The 22043-nt window shown below is 35.7% G+C and overlaps 1 protein-coding gene across 1 annotated transcript in view; it reads right to left on the bottom strand.

Moving 5' to 3' along the window:
- Positions 1-22043, bottom strand: part of SNX24 (sorting nexin 24) — an 85654-nt gene that overhangs the window by 11728 nt on the left and 51883 nt on the right. The gene's annotated exons all lie outside the window — the stretch shown is intronic.

Genomic DNA, 22043 nt, shown 5'->3' with positions numbered 1-22043 from the left:
AAGTTCATGACAGTTTTTCCTCTCTTCACAGGAAAAGATGCTTCACAATACCTAATTCAGTGGTGCAGCTAAAATGGGGGAAAAGAAAATCAATACATTCCAGCTACAGTAAGTAGGCTAGAGTGTCAGTCTCCACTGGGACCAAAATCCACATCTTTCAGAACATTTTAGAGTCTATATTCTTCTATTAACCTGCTTTTCCTGAACTGCTTTACACAGTCCCACGAAATGATAAAAAGGTTATCAAAAGAACACATTAGCTAAAAACCAGGTAGACAAAGGAACCAGACTTGAATGATTAAGCTTTTCTTTTTTAAAGTAATAGCAGATACAATCATGTTTTGTAATGTCCATTGAGAAGAACTGTGAAGAAACCCACTCCCTTGTTCAGTGAGGCTTGTTAGAGGTTATTTACTGGGATTAATTCTAAAAAGAATTTCCACTTTTCATTACTACCGCAAGTATTTACATATGTAAGAACAGTACAAAGTTATCAAATGTGCTGTATAAAGTTTTGAGAAGTGTGCAAACACATGCACAACAACACAGAGGTGATGCTCCATATGAAGCACAAGCTAGTTAGCATTCCCACACTGTATCAAAGGGAAGTCAACAGTACGAGTGACATCCATGCAGTGGAGCTTGAAAGGGAACAAATACTGACTATATGTATTATAAAACAAAATACAACCAATGAAGATCCAGAAGTTCCAGCTGAACTATCTGAAAGATAATGTAAAGTCACAAGAGTTTTAAAAAAAGAAGGACAGAGGGGAATTGCCCCTCTGAACCTCAAGACTGAAGGATACTTCCTGTGAGCTTAAAACTCCCATGGTATCTCGTGAGTGACAAATCCATTTATCATAGTAATCTCAAGCTATGCAAAGGATAAATTAGATGAAAGCAAAGCCCAATAGTTTAAATGACTACTGGATCATCAGTGAAAATGTGTATGCAGAAATTCATGACAGCATCTATAACTTACATTGCAAGGCAGTTTACTGATTTTAATTAAAAATACTACCACATAGGTCTAAAGATGAGAGCACTTTAGTTAGAAAGCTAGTTGAAAACACAGTTACAGTTCCAACTAATATTTAACTACTAAGTGCAGACTTGTGGCTAAGTCTACAAATATAACCCATTTCATGTGAAAATAAAATATTGATTTTTTTTTTCCAGAAAACTGGGAACATAATTTAGTGGGAGCAAACAGTGAACTTCTCTTCAGTAAAAGAGGAGACTAGTCCTTCAAAGATTAGAAACAAAGTGCAAGAACAGTTCCTTTGAAAAATACAAATGAAAGGAAATGGTCAATACAATTTCCTGAGACACTGCTCAAAGGATTGGAGGTTAAGACAAAGCTGGATGAGAAATGAAGAAATCAACAGAGCAAAAGGAAAAGAATCAGGCAGAAAGGAAAAAAAGGGCAGGCCAAGTTAATGACATTATAAAAACTTAGGAGGAACAAGAAAGGCTTTTAAAAATAAGTGACAGAGTAATGCAAAGAGTAAATACATCCACTAATGACCGACACAAAATTAGATGCTGATTTCAAAATGCATAAATTGAAGTATTTTTCAGAAGTAGCTGACCACTGGGAACATGAAAAATTAACAAGTAATAAAGACAATGTGAATAGTGGTGGTGATTACAAACAGGTGCACGAATACCTTAGATAACACTCTCTCTCCATATATATATCTCAGTAGATCCAGAAAATACACATTCTAGGAAGATACAGAAATTAGGTAGTCAGGCTTGGAAAAGTTCTCTCAAGAGTACAGAGGAAGAAGGCTTATAAAAAAGCAACCATATTTGCAATTACCATACACAGTAGATTGCAGTAGTGTTTTCTAAAAGCTTAAAAGAACTAAATAGAAATATGCTATCGTAAAAAAACCACTGAACATTCAGGAGAAGCAAGGTGCCTCATTTACTCCGCCCTCATTTACCCAGTCCCTCTCCCAGGGCAAGCTTCAACTGGCAGTGCCATGGAGCACCATGATGCTCACCTGAGACAGGCAGCATCTGAGTCCTCTTACACAACCCCCAGACCAGCAGAGTCACTAGTAAATGCCAGAATTTCCTCATAAAACACTCTAGGTACAAACCAGCCACAAGAACTGCCTGCACACAGAACATTGCTCCAAGTGATGCATATTGGAAAAAATGTAACAAAACAACGATGGATCTTAGAATGGCCATTAGAGATTGGGGGAGTGAGTTGCTGATAGCTATTACAGCATTTTCACTTCTTTTTAGCTTCATGAGGAATCTCCCACAGCTCTCGTTTTGCTGGCTTTGCTCAGAACAAGGGAAGAGACAGATGTTTGGTAAGGTCTGAGGAACTTATCTATGAAAACAGGTCTTGCTTTCCACAAGAATGGCAATTTCATGCAAATCTTGTATCAAAATTTAAGTCATCTGAGCATGATTTCCTCATATGCATTATTTCTACAAGATACTGCAACAAAAATGCTATTCAACTCTACAATAACTTCTTCTTTTGTATCTCTGACATTTTCTTGTCAGACGTATTGGGTCAGGGTAAACTCTTGAGAAATGATTCTACATTCCCTTTGAAACTAATTAGACTAAGCAGCAGGTACCCACTCTGAAGTCCAAACAAGAGAATGTAGAAAGCCCAGAGAATTCACTTCACCTGGGGTTAATGAACTCAATTGTGTCATTTTTTCAGAGGTAAAACAGGGGTAACATAGCTGATGAAATATATTTAGGTTTATATAGTGGTGGTTTTTGGGTTTTGTTTGTTAGTTTTGAGTGTTGGTAGCCCTTTCAGCACAAAATACAATGCTGAATAAGTACTCCAGGCTATTTTGTAGTGTTGGAAGTGTAAGAACAATGAAATTGGCAAGCTTTATTTTAAAAATTCTGAAGCTTACTTAAATTTTAGTCAACAAGAAAATACATGCTTGTATTTTCTTGTGTGTGCTAGACATTTACCTTACTTACCTTAATCAGCAAAGGAGAGGTAAAAAAATCTGTGTGCAGGACTGAGGTTTTTTGGTTGGTTTTTTTTTTTCACTTAATATACTAAAAATTTACTTTGATATCTTGATTCTGGACTTGAGGGGTGGTTGCTAACATAATGGCAAAGAAGCACAAAGTATATTTTGACCATTGACAAACTTAGAAATGGAGAAAATGAAGAAAACTGGAGAAAATGAGGAAAACTGCAGTCAGTCCTAACAGTACAAATAGACATCACAGGTATAGAACAAGAATATGAATGTATTTGTTTAAATTTGTGAAAACAAAGGGTTTTCTCATAGCAAGAAAAAACCCTGTTTTGAAACACACACTTATTCATGTTCTTTGTATTAACTTCTGTTTGTAAACATTCTTACGTTTCAAACATTTCCTTAGCCCCACAAGAGATCAAGACCAAATCAACTGAGAACAACACAATAAATGCTGTGCTGATAGCATTAGCAATTGATTAAAAACCATCTGTTTTCTGAAAAAATCCCAAAGATTTGCTTTGAAAAAACATTCATAAGAAATATCTACTATGTATTGGAACCAACAGGTTAAAGTCAAGGGTTCAGACAATGTCTTGCCTGCTTATGCTATAGAAACATCCTAAGAAATGGTCAAGATGTAGTGACACTTAATATATTGATATTAAAAAAGCATAAGACAGCATTTCATAAATTACACAAGCAAACTGAAATCAATGTCAGAGAGAAAAAATTTAAATAGATGAAGTAGTACATTTTTAATAGATACTGATATGCATGTTTAAATTAAATTTTTGATAAATAATTAGCTACTAACCATGCTATGACAATATTTTGCTGGGGTCATAACTCAGTCATTATTTTCATTAAAAAGATACATAATATAAAATAAATAGAAGTCAGTACAGCAGTCGTAATGGAGCAAATTATTTTATTTCCCTAAATAACCTGGGAACAGGAAGATGCTCAAGACTGTCAGCCAAAAGCAACAGTAATCATTTCCTGCAGTAAGTCACTGCAGAACAGTCAGGTGAGCAAGAAAGGTTCTAATATGTAACACTGAACTCATCCAGTTTTGTCACCAAGAGTCTGAATTTAACTCTTATACCACAACACTTGTGGATCTTGACAGATGGGTTACTTCTGTGTGAAAACAGATTGATTAAGGACTGTACCCTGCTCCTCAGTACCACCCACTAAACTACTTTCACGACTAAGACTACAAATTAACTAAAACATTTTGTCTCAGAACAAACATGCCTATACTATATTTGCTGATACCCTCTTCTATCACAAATGTGCATTTTGTTAAAATCTGCTAAAGAATTAGAGATCTTGTTCATGCCAGAGTTCTGCATTAAATATCCTTCCACATACATTTTCAGAGAAAGCTGACTTTGTCATGCCTGCATGTCCTCCAATACAGGAGAGATCCAGCAGCAAATTATTAAATTCTTTATTCTTCAGTTAAATTAACTGTTTGCATAATCAATCTCAACATATTGCAGTATGATTTTGTCTTGCTAATGAATCAACAGTATTTACACAAGTAGAAACAAACATGTATAAATTAAAAACGCACAGCAGTTAAGACTTGTGGTGTGGAGCCTGTAATGCTAAATTCTGGCTCTATTAAAATCCAAAGTACTTGGTTGCTCATGGATTCAATCTGCATCAGGAATTAATGTCATCAGAAGTGCCAGAACTGGACAAAGTAATTCCCTTCCTCTGCAAACACGGAACTCCTGCTTTTTGTTCTCACAGCACTTCAACATTTTTCTTGTAAGAAACCCACAACCCCAAAACAACCCTCATAACCCCCCATCCTTCCTTTTTTCACTTCTGCCACCCTGGCAAAAAAACCTCACCTCTCTTTCAGAGAAATGAGCATGCCTTGTTACATGCTGCTCTGTAACTATAGGAGCAAATCAATAGCAGCTGAATGCCATCTGCTTCGGGCAGCAGAACAGCACCAAAAGTGTGAGCAATGCATCTTCCCTTATTGAAAGGTTATTTTATGCAAGTAAACAATTCATCGTCTTCTTGCACGCTTGATGCTCATTTACCACTTTTGATCAATAAAATATGCAAAACAACAAAAAAATTGAATCCTAAGAGTAGTTCTGATGCCAGTGTGATAGGTAATCAATACCAGGTCTCTGTTCAGTAAAGCAGCCAGTAGGGTAACTCCTTTATTGTATGAACCCAGGAGAAAGTGTGGAAATGTGTCTCATACCTATAAAATGCAATAAAAGAGTGAAAATCACAACTTCTATCCTGGAAATTTAAAAAAATAAATAAAAAGGAAAGAGGAGCCACTATTTCGTGGTGTTTTCCCCCTAACTATGCAAAGGTTACTAATGTCAACTTGCTTGATCATTTCTTGCAAAGAATCAGCTGTTATGGTATTGATAGAGCTCCACTATCATTAACACAGATCTTTGGTTAAATTGTAGTCATTACAATTGGACAACAAACCCTCTTTCTTCTGAAGCTGCCCTACCTTATTAAGCCTCAGTTTTCAATGTATTTATGGTTCAGGTGAACTCAGTTTTTCTGTTAAAAACAAACTGCTATGGGAATTTCTTCTGCACAGTGTTTCTTTTAGTCAGACCACAAACTGCCTTATTACATTAAGCCTCTTGACAATTGATTCAAGTAGAATACTTCTCTCCCAACAAAGAAAACAACATCATTTTTACAGATACTGCAGACCGAAACCTCCAATTTAAACAGTTTCCTAAAATAGCATAAAATACTTGAAATAACAGCTGCTACCCACAAATGCTCTCTAGTCTAGTGTAACAGATATCCTAATATTAAAAAAAATTAAAATTATTACTCTCTTATTTGAACAGCAATTTTGCAGATTGTATGACAAAGCCACAAGTTAAGCTGCACACTCTATATTCTGATCTGCACTTCACACCAAATTCTCTTCAATCTTCCTTCCTGCATGTTTCTAGAAACACAATTATTTGGGTATGTGACCTTTACATACATTTGGTTATTTGAACTGAAAGAAAAAGCTTGATATTCTTCTGCAGAAGAATATCTTATGCAGGGCTTCCATTTAAGAGGACTAATCAGTATAATTAAAAAAACAAAACAAAACCAAAAAACCTTGATTTCTAAAATATTTGCAATGCAAAGACATTTTCCAGTGCACAGGCTTTGAGAAAAGTTCTATTAAAGTAAAACCAAGAAATACTGAATAAACCCCAATTTCACCATAAGATTATAACCAAACAGTAACTTGTAGTCAAGCAGTCGTGCTTCTACACAGGAAAGGCAAAAAAAAAAAAATCTCTCCTTAGCAATTCAGTTCTCATTATTATCGCAAAAAGAAGGCAACTGGAAGAACATGTCTGTAAATCAGCGTGTATAAAATTTTTAAGGTAATTACTGGTAATTGAAAAAGAACATATTCGCACATGTGGAAAAAGGCCTTCTAAACGATCAGTGAAACTCATTGAATGTAAGATAGATTGGGTTTAGGCTTTATTTAAATCTGTGAATTAGAGTCAGGTTTATAAGCAACAGTCCAAAATTTTTCTTTTATTACCTTGTAAGACCCCAAACATTTGTAGTGATAACAAGCAACTGAACCTTCTCTACAATGTAGCTTGGATCATGTTCCTCTTGCATCCGTTCTTCAAAAATGCTTATGAGTTTATATGAACTTCAATATATGGCTTGCACACATTTATAGAAGCTAAAACAACTTTGATCAAATTAATAATACAGAACATAGTAGTGAAAGTGCAGTAGCTTGGAGTCAATGACCCAACTAGCAGCAAGGGTATAATTTAAAGTCAGAAATTTCCAGTGCATGCACCGTTAGCCACAGTGAACCTGTTACTGCTCTAAAGGGAATTGTTTGCCTCTTATTAGATTTTCTACAGCACAGCCATAAGTGATAAATGTACTGCTGTACTCACTGTCAAGTTAATCAATGCTGCCAAAGTTTTGTTGACCTAACAGTAATCCATAAAGTGAGCGGCATTTTCTCTATCCCTATGACATCTCGGTCCTCAGTGGGGATACAAATCTTACAACAGCTTCTCAAAAAGCAAAAAAAAAAAAACCAAAAACAAAGCAAAGCAGGGTGAAAAAAAGACATTTTCAAAATTCTGTCTTTAAATTAGCAGACTGTGAGAATGCCTTGCTTCTCTGACAAATTGCTTAAAAATGATCGCCATACAATGGAATCAGTTTGATGGCTAAAATACTAACAAATGGATGACTTCATGGAGGATAGAGCTTTGCCTACTAAAGAGAAGGTAAAAAAACCAGCTTCATGAGTCTTTCAAGGAAACAGTTGTGAACACGATTTACATGTAACTATAGATTAGTGCACTGGTTGGAACAGAACACATTGCAGCAATTCTGAAGACAGTAATGTGAAAACAATAATAAAAAATCACCACCAATAAAACTTGTCTATTGCTGTGTCTAGCTGTAATTCACAGTCCATGCGAGGCATCACCACTAGAAAGAAGAAAAAGTCAGGAAACAATCCCTGGTAGAACAAGCTGCTCTATAAACAAACTGCTGCCTGCTCTCACAAGCAATTATAGACATATGAAATATGAATTGCCATTGATTTTTCTTCTAGAGGTCACTCTTCTCCATGTTTTACACAGTCTAGGCATTTATTTGGGTGGCAAACTGACAAGTTTTTACAGAATTAACAGAGCAATGTAATCCTTGCTCAATCACAGGTACTTCATTATGGTTCTACTCCTTGACACTTGTCCCTCCCAAAACTCACCAGCAAGGGAGTCCTTCATAAAGGTGAGGACCGATGCCATTACTTATGAAAGAGGTGCTGTGTTGCACCTCTTCTTCCCAGGGGTTATTCTTTCTCTGAAGGTTCTAGTTTACTTTATAGGAAAGCTGTAGCATCTGAACTAGGTAAAAATGTTATTTAAGTCACATTTCTTGCTGCTTCAATGAAAAGGCAACACAGTACTATATACAATGGTACAGAGAGATTAATCAGACTCTAGATTCCACGATGAGCAAATAAAAGCAAGTATGCCACCAGATGTGGATGTAGTGTAACAGTTCAGAAAGGATTTATAGTAGATCTGAAATCCACAAAACACCTATCACTGTCTGTTGACTGGCCACAGAGATGACCTTCAATACATGATCATCAGAGGACAACACTATAACTGACATGCAGATTGAATTGAGTAAGATTGAATAAAGTTCAAGGGACTAAATTAAATATCAGGGGAAAAAAAACAGAACAAAAAAGGCTGGAAGATGGAGAGCTGAAAGAATCTGAAGTTGAAAGAATCTGCTATAGATACAAAAAAAGATAATATGTTGGTTATAACTGGTAAATATGCTACAGGGAAAATAATTTACATGTCTCCATACACACAATAACAAACCCATCAGTCTTGTCTGATGATAGACTTCTCTCTGACTTCCTGGCTGAACATCACTGCTCTGTAAAATTGGGGAAAAATAATTGACAAACTAAAAAAATGTCAATTATTTTTGGATTTTTTTGCCACTTAAAATTTGGGTTGAGATGTCAAGCCTGGCTGCTGGACCTCTTCACTGAAATGTTGTCTGTACTTTTACATTAATAATACAGTTCCTGAGTTACTTCATTGAACCCAGTTATCAAGAGCCTCCCACAACATTAGAGGGCAAATTCATCATAAAACCCACTAATCTTTATTTCCAATATTACCAAAAGACCCCAATATTCTGTGGTAACTACTCTTGCAGTACCTGTTCTTGTAATTCCAGCACTTAAAACTGGATAACTAATTCAGGTCACATAATTAAACTTGCCTGAATTTGATTAATTATAAAAAAACTCCCCCTGTAAAGCAGATAAGCACTACTGCATGGCATTTAAATACAATATCATTACAGAAACACAAATTGCTTCTTAACTGTGAAGTTATACAACTGCTGCTGTTCAAAACTATTAGCACATATCACTGCTTGACCTTGACTGAGTCCAAATACACAGAGAAACGTCTGATGGGATAATGTGGAGATGGCTGCTTAAATGCTGCTGGTGCAAGAGTGTAGACTCTGAATTCTGTGCATGGTCTTTGCTCCTCCATACTCTCCTGGGCTTTGTGAGTGCTTTTCTTTATGAGTGTTACATCAGGAACCTTTCCCACTGAACTATGTGTGAGAGCTGGATCCCACAGTGAAAATGCACTTGAAGATCTGGATGCCTCGATATCTGAAGAAACTAAGAGAGTTTTTACCTGTCTAATTTCCTCATGATTTCTGGGAGATAATCTCAGTTTTTCAGAAGCCAGCATTAAGGGGAAGTTGTTCAGAAGGCCATGGTTACACAGAATACAACTGCGATCTTATTCAGGTGTGACTTGCCAGCAAGGAAACAAAGAAAAATACTGTAAATTATCTGTATTCAAAGTCCTATGTCTGTTAAAGCATGTATGTTATCATCAGTTCATGAGCTGATATGACACCATACTATCATGGTTATGAATAGTGAATTCCTCTAATGATGATGATATTCCAGAAATAAAAAAATATGAAGCTCAAAAAATGGAGGATGAACTTCCCCAGTCAGATACACATAACTGGAATGACATTTTCTCAGAAGGTTTTATTGGGAAAGTTATAACTGACCTTTTCATTTTCCTAGAATAGATGTACCCAGTGGGTTGCAACAGCATAAGAAATAAGATTTTTATCCAACCATTTAAAAACTGTAATTCTGCAAAAGTAGACTCCAGCTACATTGCTGCTGTAAAGGCCAGAGATGCACCACACAAACTGATGCTCCAAGAGAGCAGTTTTAAAAGTTGTTGCAGCTGGTATATTTGTGCTGTCAATTTACGGGAATGATGCCAACACACAGAGCAGCAATACAACTTACCTAGCCAAGGCAGTTCTACAAAACCTGAAGAAATTAGTCTATTCCATGTGCTCCCTTCTTGATGGACTACATTACTCCAAAGCAGAGTATACAAAACAATTATCAACAAGTGAAGAAACTTGTAAAACATTTTTAACATATTTATACTCAAAGCCTAGAAGTTTATTTCAATATCTAAGGTGACAGAGAGACTTTCTCCTCATGATAATGTGTGCACTGTCAAAATGCTGACACCAGCATCCAGGTGCTTCTTCTCTTTTGTCATTAAGAAGAAACATCCAGAGGACCCACATGCAGAATGATATTTACACCCTGTGGAACAATGCAATTTGGCATGAACAGGCAGCTGGAAGAAAGGAACACCCATCCAAAAGGTCTAGATATATAGGAACACAAACCTGTACTAAAAGGGAATCAAAATACAGTCCGTAAGCTAAGTCTCTACCAAACATAGGGGTTACTGATTATTAACATAAGCAAAGCACACTTGGAGATTATTGCATCTACAAACACAAGTGTTGAAGAATATGCAAGGGCTTTCTTATGCTTTAGATGCAATTAGAATAAATCTTGTGATGTTTCTGAATTGTACGATCTGTGATTTTTCCATGTCTTTTATTTCTGTATCACATGTAAAATTTTCCTTTGTGCTTAGTGGCTACTCTCAACTCAGTTTTGTTGCATTAGTGCTTCTTAGTGCTTTACGTAAAATTTGCATTCATTGATAATGTTGGTTCAGTCTAACTGTTATACTGAGCTTTGAACTAATTGCTCTCAATTAATCTGTTCCACTCTTTGATAGCTTATTTATCAGATTGGGAAAGATAGATTTAATGGTGCTTGCTGGAAACAAGTTCTTTAATTGGAAATACCTGAGTGCTTAGCTCACTTCGTGCTCTGGCAATTAAGGACAATTTGGAAAAGCGTTTTTCCCCCTACTTGATTAGATATCCAAAGAAGCAGACAAAACAAATGACAACACCACCTAGCAATATTGGTTAAAATAAAAGCCCACCAGCCAAATTACTTACTATGAGAAATGTGAACCATCCCCATCAATTCCAATGCTGTGTTACATTCATTTTGCTGTATCTTTGCCTCCCAAGTAGGTAAATGGCAAAATTTCTTTCAAAATGCATAGCTCTATGCCTGCCTCTATACAATTATCCCTTTCCACAAATAAGCCAAATCAACAGAAGAAATTATTTTTCTTGATTAAGCTCCTACATTTCTCTTGGGATGAAACAAAACAAACAATTAATCTTTCCTTATTTGTTCTCAGAAGAACCTGCATCCCTTAAATGTACAATAACCAGGGTACCTGTGGCAGGCAGTCGGCAGCAATTAGGCTTGTGCTGAAAACGAATGGACTAGAGTCAGAATGCCTAATCTGCTGAGAGTTTCTACAGGAGGGCAAGGTTAGACCAGGAAAATTCCCTTGCTGTGGAAACACTGTTAAAAATTACCACCTGACTTCAGCATAATTAACAAGGTTTGGGAATTTATATGAACTGAGTAATTGAAAAGAATTAGCAAGAGATATATACATTAATCTTTGCCAGTTACAACATGCCTAATGAAATTAAAGGTTCTACTTCTGCTTCATGCTTTGTTTCTGCAAGCTTTTTTCATCTACAGAAGAAAAAGTATATTAGATAAAGACAATTATAAGAAATTAAAAAGAAGAAATTGCACCATAAGCCTCAATTTCTACATCAATACTTGAAAATTTTCTTCTATATAACTCACAGTGTTTATCATAAGTAACTTTGGAAGTTTCTTATTTTAATGTCCATATTTTCAAAGTCTACAGGAAAAATCCATATCAGAGTTATAAATTTAGGCATCATTCAATAATATGTATTTGTCTGCAAATGCACCTTCACAGAAATACAAGCCTATCTCAGTCAAAAAATTCTGCAATGAATGGGTTTATTAAAATGAGCTATTTTACATGTAACTAAATCTATATTATATTTGGACAACAGAGACAATAAGAAGGAGGAAAAAAAAAGACAATAGTGATGTGGGTAGAGATAGACAATGTTAGAGAAGATAACAAGCATTTGTTATTCTTCTAAGCTACCCATGACCACAGGACCTTCCCCCCTTACTTCACCTTGAAATCCTTCAACATCTTTCAGAAAGGAGTCATCTAAGACTGCATAAATGCCAAGAAAAGGCAGCACACACAGACACATGGGAATTATAGCTAATGCAGGAGCATTCAATTTACTACAGAACCAAAGAAGGCTCACTACCCTGCCACAACCTGTCTGAGGAAGACTATTTGCCTCTTCCTCTGCTCACCTCTCTTACCTACTCATAGACCAGGTCTCATGTTTTGCTTAGTGGTCCTTCTTGCAAAGAATTCTCTTCCTATGCTCCTTCCTTTCAACATCTAAACCAGAATTCTCCAATAATTACTTCTTGTTTATTTCAGTATCTTTCTGGTAACTCCTGTGATTAGTTCCACAGCTTGTTCGTTTTTGTTTGCTTGTTTTTCTGGCTTTTTTTTTTCAGAATAGTCTACGTTAAATGAGACAATATTGGACAATAAAGTTATTATGGCACACTAGAATCAAGCTTTAATTCACCTTCCTTATGTATAAAGATTTATTTAATAAATTTATTTAAGATTTATTGCTTACACATGTAGCATGATCCTACACTACTTTTTCCCCCAGAAGGAGTTCTTTATCCAAAGCACGTAATAAATGGTTCAGTTATTCCATATTTTGTTTTCTTCCTCTGGCTTCCAAACACAGGCTGTGCCTTATGTGCAGATTCAAATCCTGATGTAAAAAAACAATTATTTGCTTCTTCATGAACATTTTCTCCCTGCCCTCATGTGCAATTTATACATGTGTAAAGAACATTAATGGTAGATCTTCACTCACACAAGGAGTGTATGCAGAAGAATCCTTTAAGATTATATAAGGTCAATGCAGTCTAGGTCTAAACTACATTCTAATTTAGTGCTGTATACTACTGGACAGCCTTAACAAAACATAGTGAGTTACACTACACATGCAATAATAAGATACTCCCTGAGCAGAGAATAAGTTTATCTCTTTATTAGCAATTCATTTATGGACTAATTTTGAAGAAAAAGCCCTTAAGATTTAACTTGCTTTGAAAGTCCAATTAAAAAAAGCAATAGTAATTTGTATAACTAAATATAAGAATTACCTTATGTAAAACAGCACAGAAAATGAACTGAAAATGTTTTTAAAATGCTATGGATTGATTATAAAGATGGGGGAAACCTGTGTCTTTCTACCAAGTTTCAGGCGGTGATAATAAGACTGCAGGAATTACTGCCCCCTCCTTTCTTCTTTATTATAATGGACAAAAATTTTTTTACTTCCCTCCACCTCTGCAAAAGACCTTAAGCAAATCTATTAAATATCTATTAAGGATAAAGAAAATTTACTGCCTACATATCAAATGTGGAGCTGCATTCAGCATAAGGAAGATGACCACATTTTCTTTCACCAGAGCTAAATGAATTAAGTATCTCATACTTTGTATGTACTTAGAAGGAATCAGGGCTGTTAGAACAGTCATCAGCAGACTACAGGAGTGTGCCAGCCTTTGACTTTTGATATCCCTAGTTCTGCTTTCATAGACTGTGACTTAAACAGAGAACTGAATTTCTTTCTCTCTCCTCAAATATTTTCCACTTATTCTGAGCATGTATAGTCATGACAGAGACCATTTCTCATTGTATGGAAATGTATGATTAGTACACTTTGATGTTCCTCTTAACTTGGGCAAAAGAATGTAATACAGTATCATTATGATATACAGTATAATGAAAAGAGAACAAGCACTTAGACATGGTTTCTAAACCTGTCGCAACTACTAATGTAGGTTCTGTGCTTAACTGAGTAAAATTTATTTTGATCACCTCTAACATATAAGAGTAAAATGAGAGAGTTCATGCAGCACAATTCTATACAGCAAAACCAAACAGATTATTGAAGATGAAGGAAAAAATTATTAATCATAAATCACAACATAGCACAAGCTGAAAAGCAAAATTTTAACTCCTAAAACACAAACTAGGTAATTCTCTGAGCATGCTTGAAAAATGCTTTAAATAATTCTTCATAAATCTCTGCAGACAGACACTTAATAAATGGGTCTTCTTTAAATTATCTACAGAATTATTTTGCTTCCCTGTTTTCTTTGGCTTTCTGCTACCTCTTAACAAATATGTAATTCTGCATGTGTCAGGCACACTCCTTTAAAATCCACAGCCATCGAAACCCAGCTATGTATCTTTACCACCAAAGAAACACGTATGCACAACAGAATCTTAAAAAAGCCGGTCACAGCAATGATGGATTTAAGTTATTAACTGATCAAAAAAAGATGGATGGTGGTCTGCTTTTCTTAATCTACATCATCATCTAGATCTATTTAAGGATATGTGGTACACTAACAAACTTAGTTAAGGTTTCGATAAAATCAGTAGAATAATCTGCCCTGTTACATTGAGACTGTATCGATCAATAAAATCACTTGTACTAGGAAAGTACTGTTAAGTACTGACAATCCCAGCCATTAATATTATTTAACACTCTGCTCACAATCTTTAATGAGGACAAAGAACATTTTGTCTTTTTATACTTATCATACCATTGCTTTTCGAACTCCTTACAAGAGCTGTTCAGCCTTGATTAGTGCACACTAAATGGAGTTAGAGACGGAAGGCACTGAATAATTTTGGATAATGGAGAGAATTTTCAATGTGATTAATAGTTGTGGGTGATTCAACAGACTTTCCAGCAAAACATCAGTTAAATCTTATTTCACTGAATCCAACTTTTTTTTGCAACTTTCTAATGCTAGAACCTTTCTTCTCAGCATATTCTCCAGTGTTTAAAATAAAACTAGTTTCCAGAAACAGCGATCAGGACGATAAGCATCTGTTCTAGACCTGATGGGATTTTTTTTTTTTCTGCAAATAAACCCATTTGGTCTTAAATTAGTTAGAAATAGATCCTAACAGTGAATGTGTACATAGGACAAAAGGAAGGACTGCCTCTGCAGAAACCTTTGTGGTGCCTAATGAATGATATAAGGAAATCAAAGTCATTTCTATCCACTCCTGCTCTCAGACATAAGGAATGGTTAAACAGAAGCCTAGTGGGAAAAAACCCCACAGGTTAGAACACACAGAATAAGATGGGGAAGAAAAAAAAAATAAGCCCACATTTTGCACAAAATCTTTATAGCTTAAAATTTCAACCTCTGAATAGTATATAACCAACCTCTGAATAGTATATAACCAAGTATATAACCAATTACCTCCCATGTGTAAAGCATTTCGTCTGAAAAAGCCTTTACAAGTGGCTTTGCACAGTCACATCACCTGCATGTCTCTTCATTATCTATCTATCTATCTATCTATCTATCTATCTATCTATCTATCTATCTATCTATCTATCTATCTACCTATCTATCTATCTATCTCTATAGATGCATCTCAATTATTCAAATGTGTCTTCTCAACCACATAATTAACATAATTAATTCCTTTTTCTTTTTAGACAGTGGTCATGATATATGCAGGGCTCAGTTCTCCAAAACACATTAATGTTTAAACAAACATAATAAGCTGAAACACAAGCATGTCTCTAATTGCTTTAAGGATTACATAAGAAAGGTCATTGCTTCAGTCCAAAGATCCATTTAGCACTGTATCCTGTATCCCAAAATGGGTATAAATGGATACCAAAGAAGAGTATAAATGTGCAAGACTACCATATAAGACATTTTTCTTCAAAACAAAATCGGCTTCAAAAGTTATTTCCAACTAGAGGACCTTCTGTGCTTGATATAGGATAACCTTTCATATAACTTCCAGCTTTCCAATTGAAATACCTCAAAATTTTGTTTTCATAACACCCTTTGGTGAAAGTACACAGGTATGTGGGAACAATTAAATGCTTGATACAGAATGGATTTTTGAAAATATAAAGGAAGAAAAATTGTAATGAATGGATAAATGTGATGAATGAACATGGACAGAATGGATAAATGTGATGAATGTGAACTGCACAGAAATAAATTTAAATAGGTGAATGATCATTGAATATTTCAAAGATCATTTTGCCACTGCATTTCCATAATTAAATAGTAAGCAACTTGATTCATTTTTATTGAGCAAAGGCAATAAAATGTCCCATAAAAGTGTGTGTATCACACACAGAGATCTCAATAATTCTAAACATCACCAAAAGCACCAGTCACCCCTACAGATATTACATATGTAACATCAAAAACTGTTCCACTTCGAAAGCCCTTACAGATTACCGCCGATCCTAGAGGTCCATATCAGCTTAAGCCACAATCAAGATCTTCCTGTCTTTACATGAAGTTCTAGTTTTTGTTCTGCTTAAGAGAGCTCAGATAACTTTTATGTACTACTAAGAGACCATTTATACCTCTACTTCAAAGATAAAACAATGAAAAACCATGTACATCACCAAGCATTTATTTTCCCAAAATTAATTTCTTTTTTTTCTTGATCCTACTCCTACTCCAGAATTCTGAAGCAGGATTTCAGCTGCAGTTATAGAATAGGCTATTGAAAGGCAAAGCTCTAGCAAACACACCATATGGAATACTTTCACACTGGTATCTGGAGCCTAGATGCCTCATTTCAGAGCAGAGATCTCTCCAGTCTTCTTGACAATGGACAAGGTTATAAATGGCTGAATTCTCATTTCTTCTTGTTAGAATAGCAAGAGGTCAACAGAAATTGAATCAGTTAAGCAGTGAAGAACTAATGAAACTCCTCACAAGGTGATGGAAAACTTTCTTCTTCACAATTTGATAAAAATCCCTGAGAAATCCCACTAAAACAGCCCTCAGAATGATAGGGAAAAGGGACAATGACTGAAGCTCGAGGAAAGCACAGTTCTCATCCCCACCTGAATATGAAATGCCATATTAGGTCTGAAATGCTCTGCAACAGAGTTTTCAAATCAACAAAAAGAACCTTTCAGTATTTTTAACTGAATCTAAAACTTTTATGAAGTAACATCACAAAAATTAGATCAACTTAAAAGAAAATAGTACAAAAATTTTGTTCATATCCACTACCCAGTCAGGAAAGGCTATTTACTCATTTAAACTTTACCACAAGTAATTTTGTATCAATGCTTATTGAAGTAATTAAAGAAAATCATAGTGGCCCATGAAGAAAAGACACCTTGAGCCAAACTTTCTATATTAACAGTTTGTCCTCTGCAGTCTAACTAACTACAGAAATAGCTCATTTGTCCTCATTTTTGCAGTTGCTGTTGAACTATTCCCCCAAAAAAAGTAAAAGAAGCAATATAATAATGCGTACTTTTCTTCTTTATGTTTCTGATGAGCTTACTCATAAAGCAACTACAGATTATTCATTACATTATTACATCCACTGTTTTCCTAACTCCGCCCTGCTGGAAACTAAGACAGCTAAGGAGGATAGAATTGGATTTTAGTTTCTTATGAGAAAAATCATAACAGATATGGTTTTACTTATGGTTTTCAGGAAGGATTGGTAGTTAAAATATTTTTAAAGAGAATTGCATTCTGAAGAATACTGAAATATAGGTCAAAGTGGTTCTGAGACCTCCAGATTATTTCCTTAAATGGAAAACAAATCTCTAGTCCAGTTTCATAAATGCCATAATTCATTTTTAAGATTTGGATTCCTGAAACTACTGGAATGTTGAAGTTCATCAAGTCTTCATGTCTCACAGCCAAGGAGCACTTTAACCAATCTTATCTCCAGGAATCAGGACTGTTCTCTTTGTAAAAAGTTCAAGAATAAATAAAAGGCAAGTATGTTTTCTTGACCTCAGCCAAAAGAGAAATATTAGCTGTACATATTAACTCTGGTTAGAGATGTATGTACATAGAGACCCTACATATATACAGAGCACTTCAGAAGGTCTATAACTCTCTGTTTTATATTAGAGCCTTGCTAGTCACAAGAAGAATTTCTTCAGGTCACCCAGACCACATGAAATGAGTTACTACCCTGAAACTAATAAAAAATAAGGGTCTCCTTCAAAATCTCTCCCTATAAGCAAATTATTTCAGTGAAGACTAGCAGCAGCTATAAGGTCTCATGCTGAGGTGTGGGTGCCACTTCAAAGTGAATTCTGTTAACGATGCTTGTTATCTTGTTGGACTGATGATATCAGCAAATGATGAGATTTCTTTAGCCCAAGGGGGTTGAAAATATCTATTCCATTGAACTTTAAAAGGCAGACCTGTCAAAGGGCAAGTCCCTGGGGCAGACAGACTGGATGGCAATAACATCCAGTGTCAGCTTACTGGGACAAGGATATGACCTAACTCCAAATGAGCAGGTGGCTAGATCAAATTCTTCCCCATTACCAATTCACAGGAAATAAGCTCTGTAAAATCTGCTCCTCCAATAGTATATCATATAAAACGTATTTGTAACAAATACTGATCTGATCCAAAGCAGCTGCAGCTGCTCTGATAGTCAGTTAGATATGGTCCCTCCAGTGGCACCCCTCAACGTTCAAAATAAGACCCCAACTACCTGTTCACTTGGTCCATCTACAAAATGACTAACTGAACTCAGACACAGTAAAAACTGTGGAAGAGGGAGTTTTCAAGTGATTTATATCTTGTTTAAATACACATACAAACCAAATTATATTTCTGTATTGCTTTGTGATAACAGTCAGCCCAAGACTGGACAGTGGATGAAAAAATCCAAACCAAACAAACACCATTCAGAACCTACAATGTTGGTTATCAGCCTGCTTCATCATCTTCCACACTTACCTTCACACTGGGGTACTTTAAAGCAAATACATTTATCTACAGTTACTACTATGAGGAGTCACAGGCTTTCAGGGCAGATCCTTTTAGCAGCCCTTCTCAAATTATAGGTGCCTTATACAACCAGCTGCTTAAAATCCTTATCTTCTACCTTTTTTCAACACAAAGCTCCTCATGAAGCTCATCAAAAGAAGATATTTCTAACCATAAATGAATATTAAGTCCACATCTTACTGCACACTAAAACTACTATCAAGAGAGATTTTTGCGAGCAATAGCGTAACCCAGTGATTTATTTTACAAATTTAATATCAAAACTGCCTGGATTCTCATCTCTGCTGTACTGCAAGCTACAAGCTCAGATATACAAGTAAGTAACTATAAATTTACCTAGTTGATGGCCACCACAAGGTAGTAAAAGCTGGTTAAGTGCTCTTCTACAGGTGTTTTGAGATTCAAAGGAGACCAAGGGGAGGCCTCATCTTCAACATCCTCAGAAGGGGAAGGGGAGAGGCAGGCATTGATCTCTTTTCTGTGGTCACCAGTGACAGGACCAAAGGGAATGGCCTGAATTTGTTTTAAAGGAGGTTTAGGCTGGATATCAGGAAAAGTTCTTCACCCAGAGCGCGGCTGGGGACTCAACAGGCTCCCCAGGGCAGTGGTCACAGCACCAGCCTGACAGAACTCACAAAGTGTTTGGACAGTGCTCTTGGGCACATGGTGTGACTCTTGGGGCTCTGCTGTGCAGGCTATGAGTTGAAATCGATGATCCTTTTGGGTCCCTTCCAATTCAGTTTATTCTGTGATTCTGTGATTTTCTTATTTAGCAAAGACTAAATCAGCTCAGCTTAAATGCTTTGTGCTGTAGTTTAAGCTCATGCACAGAGATATTTACCATGATAAGCAGAGTAGCAATAGCTTATTTCTTCACACTAACTTGCTTGAATGTTTGGGGCCACAATCTGTCATTTGCTTATCTTTGCATCTGTTTCCTCATTAATAAATTAAACATAATCCTTATTTCCTCTTGTCAGTCAGTTGATTGTTCTCAGTATTCACAAGGAGTCTGTAAATATTATTATACATGCAGTTGAATTACTAAGCATATTAGTGCTCTAATCAATTGTTTCACAGTATAGAAAACAAAAGCAGCACATTCCAGTCAAACTTGTAAAATATGGAAGTCTTACTTAAAAATAGTGTAGAGAAGTAATTCTTTCAAAATTCTATTAAAATTGGTCTACTATACAAAAAAAAGTTCTGACCCAACCTTTCAAAAACAGAAGTAAAATAAGCAGTCTTATGACAATTAGCTGCCAATGGCTACTGATACATTAAAAAATAATAAATAAATACTCTTTGTAGCTCACAATTTAATAATATTTCATTTATTTGTAATTTTGCTGCTCTTCAGAAAGATATAATGAAATGTTTCTGAGCTCCTGTCCATCCACTCCAAGAAACGAACAACCTGTGCTGAAAGCATTTAAAAGGGCGGTTTCATCATGAAAAGGTCACAAAAAGTAACAAGGTCCTGGCAACTGCAGCACCTTTTGTCTTAGACAGGGCAATGTCTTGCTTTCTTTATTACTTGGCAGAGAGTGATTCTACTATCCTCATTTAATGTCAGTATTTTTATCTGCACTTAATTACAAACAACTACTTAGTTAAAAATATCTTAAGAACCCAATATGGTTATACCTTGTCAGGTACAGGTCTGTATTCGATGGCCATCTGCATGGCATCCTAAAACAAATTCATTGAACATTACATCTGTGTAATAGCTCAGTATTTGCATATGGTTCTGGCTGGTTTTATACAAAACAATTAATGACTGGCATGCCTTCATAAGAGTTTATCTGCTGCACAAATGCCTGGCTACAAGCACCACCACTGACTAGTGACAGTAGTAGCCAAACAACTCCTACAGATAAACTGTCAGTAGTACCAGCTGAAAACATGTTTACAATATTTTACGTACATGATGTTAAATAAAGAACTGATCACATCTTCTGAAATGGTAGTATATTTCTACACTGTGCTTTGGCAAATGCTTGGCACTATTAAAAAACGTCTCATAACTGAAGTGCCTTACTACAAAATTTTTCTTGACTAGAACCAGGCTCTAATTATCTTAAAAGTTAAAATTTCACTGCTGATTAATTCTGCTTTCTACTAGCAGACACAGAAATTCATTACTTTGACAAAAGTATTAACAACTTTTCTTCTTGTTTAAATTAGTACGCACATTAGTATGGGTATAACTTAGAGGCTTGTAATGTTTTTAAACAGATGATGCCCAGCAGTCCCTTCCAACCTAAACTATTGCATGTTCCTATGACAGTCAACAGCAATAGAATAGAGGAAGAGTTAATTTAACACGCAAGACTGCAAAAGAACAAGAACTGACTAACTCTTCCAGTAGGGGGAGATGTTCTTTTACAGTTTATCAGCAATTAAAAGTCATAACCAGATTACCTCTCTACCATCTTAATGAAATCAGCTGCTTAAGACTAACTGGTAGATGTGCCTTGGTAGTGATTATGTCCAAAAGAAAGTTGTATGGAAATCAGAAAAGCCAAAAATTCACTGCAAGAGGCTGACATGAAAAATAGAAGAGTGTTATTCTTGCCTTCCTCCCAAAACAATTATGTTTTGACACATTATTTCTATGAACGCCTTCAGTAAAACAGCATTAGTTTAGCAGTGAACTGGGAACATATTTAGAGGAACACCTTCATCTGGCTTTGCCACCAGACAAATAGCTGTGAACGTACACCACTGGACATTTTTAAAGCAATCATAGGGACAATAAAAATTCCATTTATTAAAAATGAATGGGATTTATTCCTGATATATTTAGACATCTATACAACTGCATCATTTCTGAAGACTCCTTTTTATTGTCTTTATCAAAATCATGAGCCATCTAGGTGGAACCTAAGACTTAAGGCAAATGTCCAAACCAACTGAGATTAATATGAGATGACAGGTGCTTATTTCAGCTAGAGGAACAATTCATATACAGGCATGTATAGCAGAGCGATATTAATTTGATGATGCTTCCCTAGTCTGTATAAATAGAGGTGAGCTAAATAAAGCCTCCTTATAGTTTTTCTGCAACACTTTTGATTGGTATAGTCAGAACAACTTTGTAAAGAACAACATTATTTTCCCCATTTTAGGCAGAAAATGAAGCTTCACCAAGTCAATGAGCAGCCTTTGGAAAAATCAGAAAAAGAAATGCAAAACAGTCTGGATTTCTAGCTGGTAGTTCTGCTAAGTGAACACAAATCACTGCTGCTGGTAAGCATGCAGATCACTTCCCACCTCTAAAATTGCCT

This window comes from Fringilla coelebs, assembly GCF_963513975.1.
Source record: "Fringilla coelebs genome assembly, chromosome: Z".
NCBI lineage: Eukaryota > Metazoa > Chordata > Aves > Passeriformes > Fringillidae > Fringilla > Fringilla coelebs.
The sequence above is the reverse complement of the archived record's forward strand: the minus strand, read 5'-3'. Positions and strand labels throughout refer to the sequence as shown.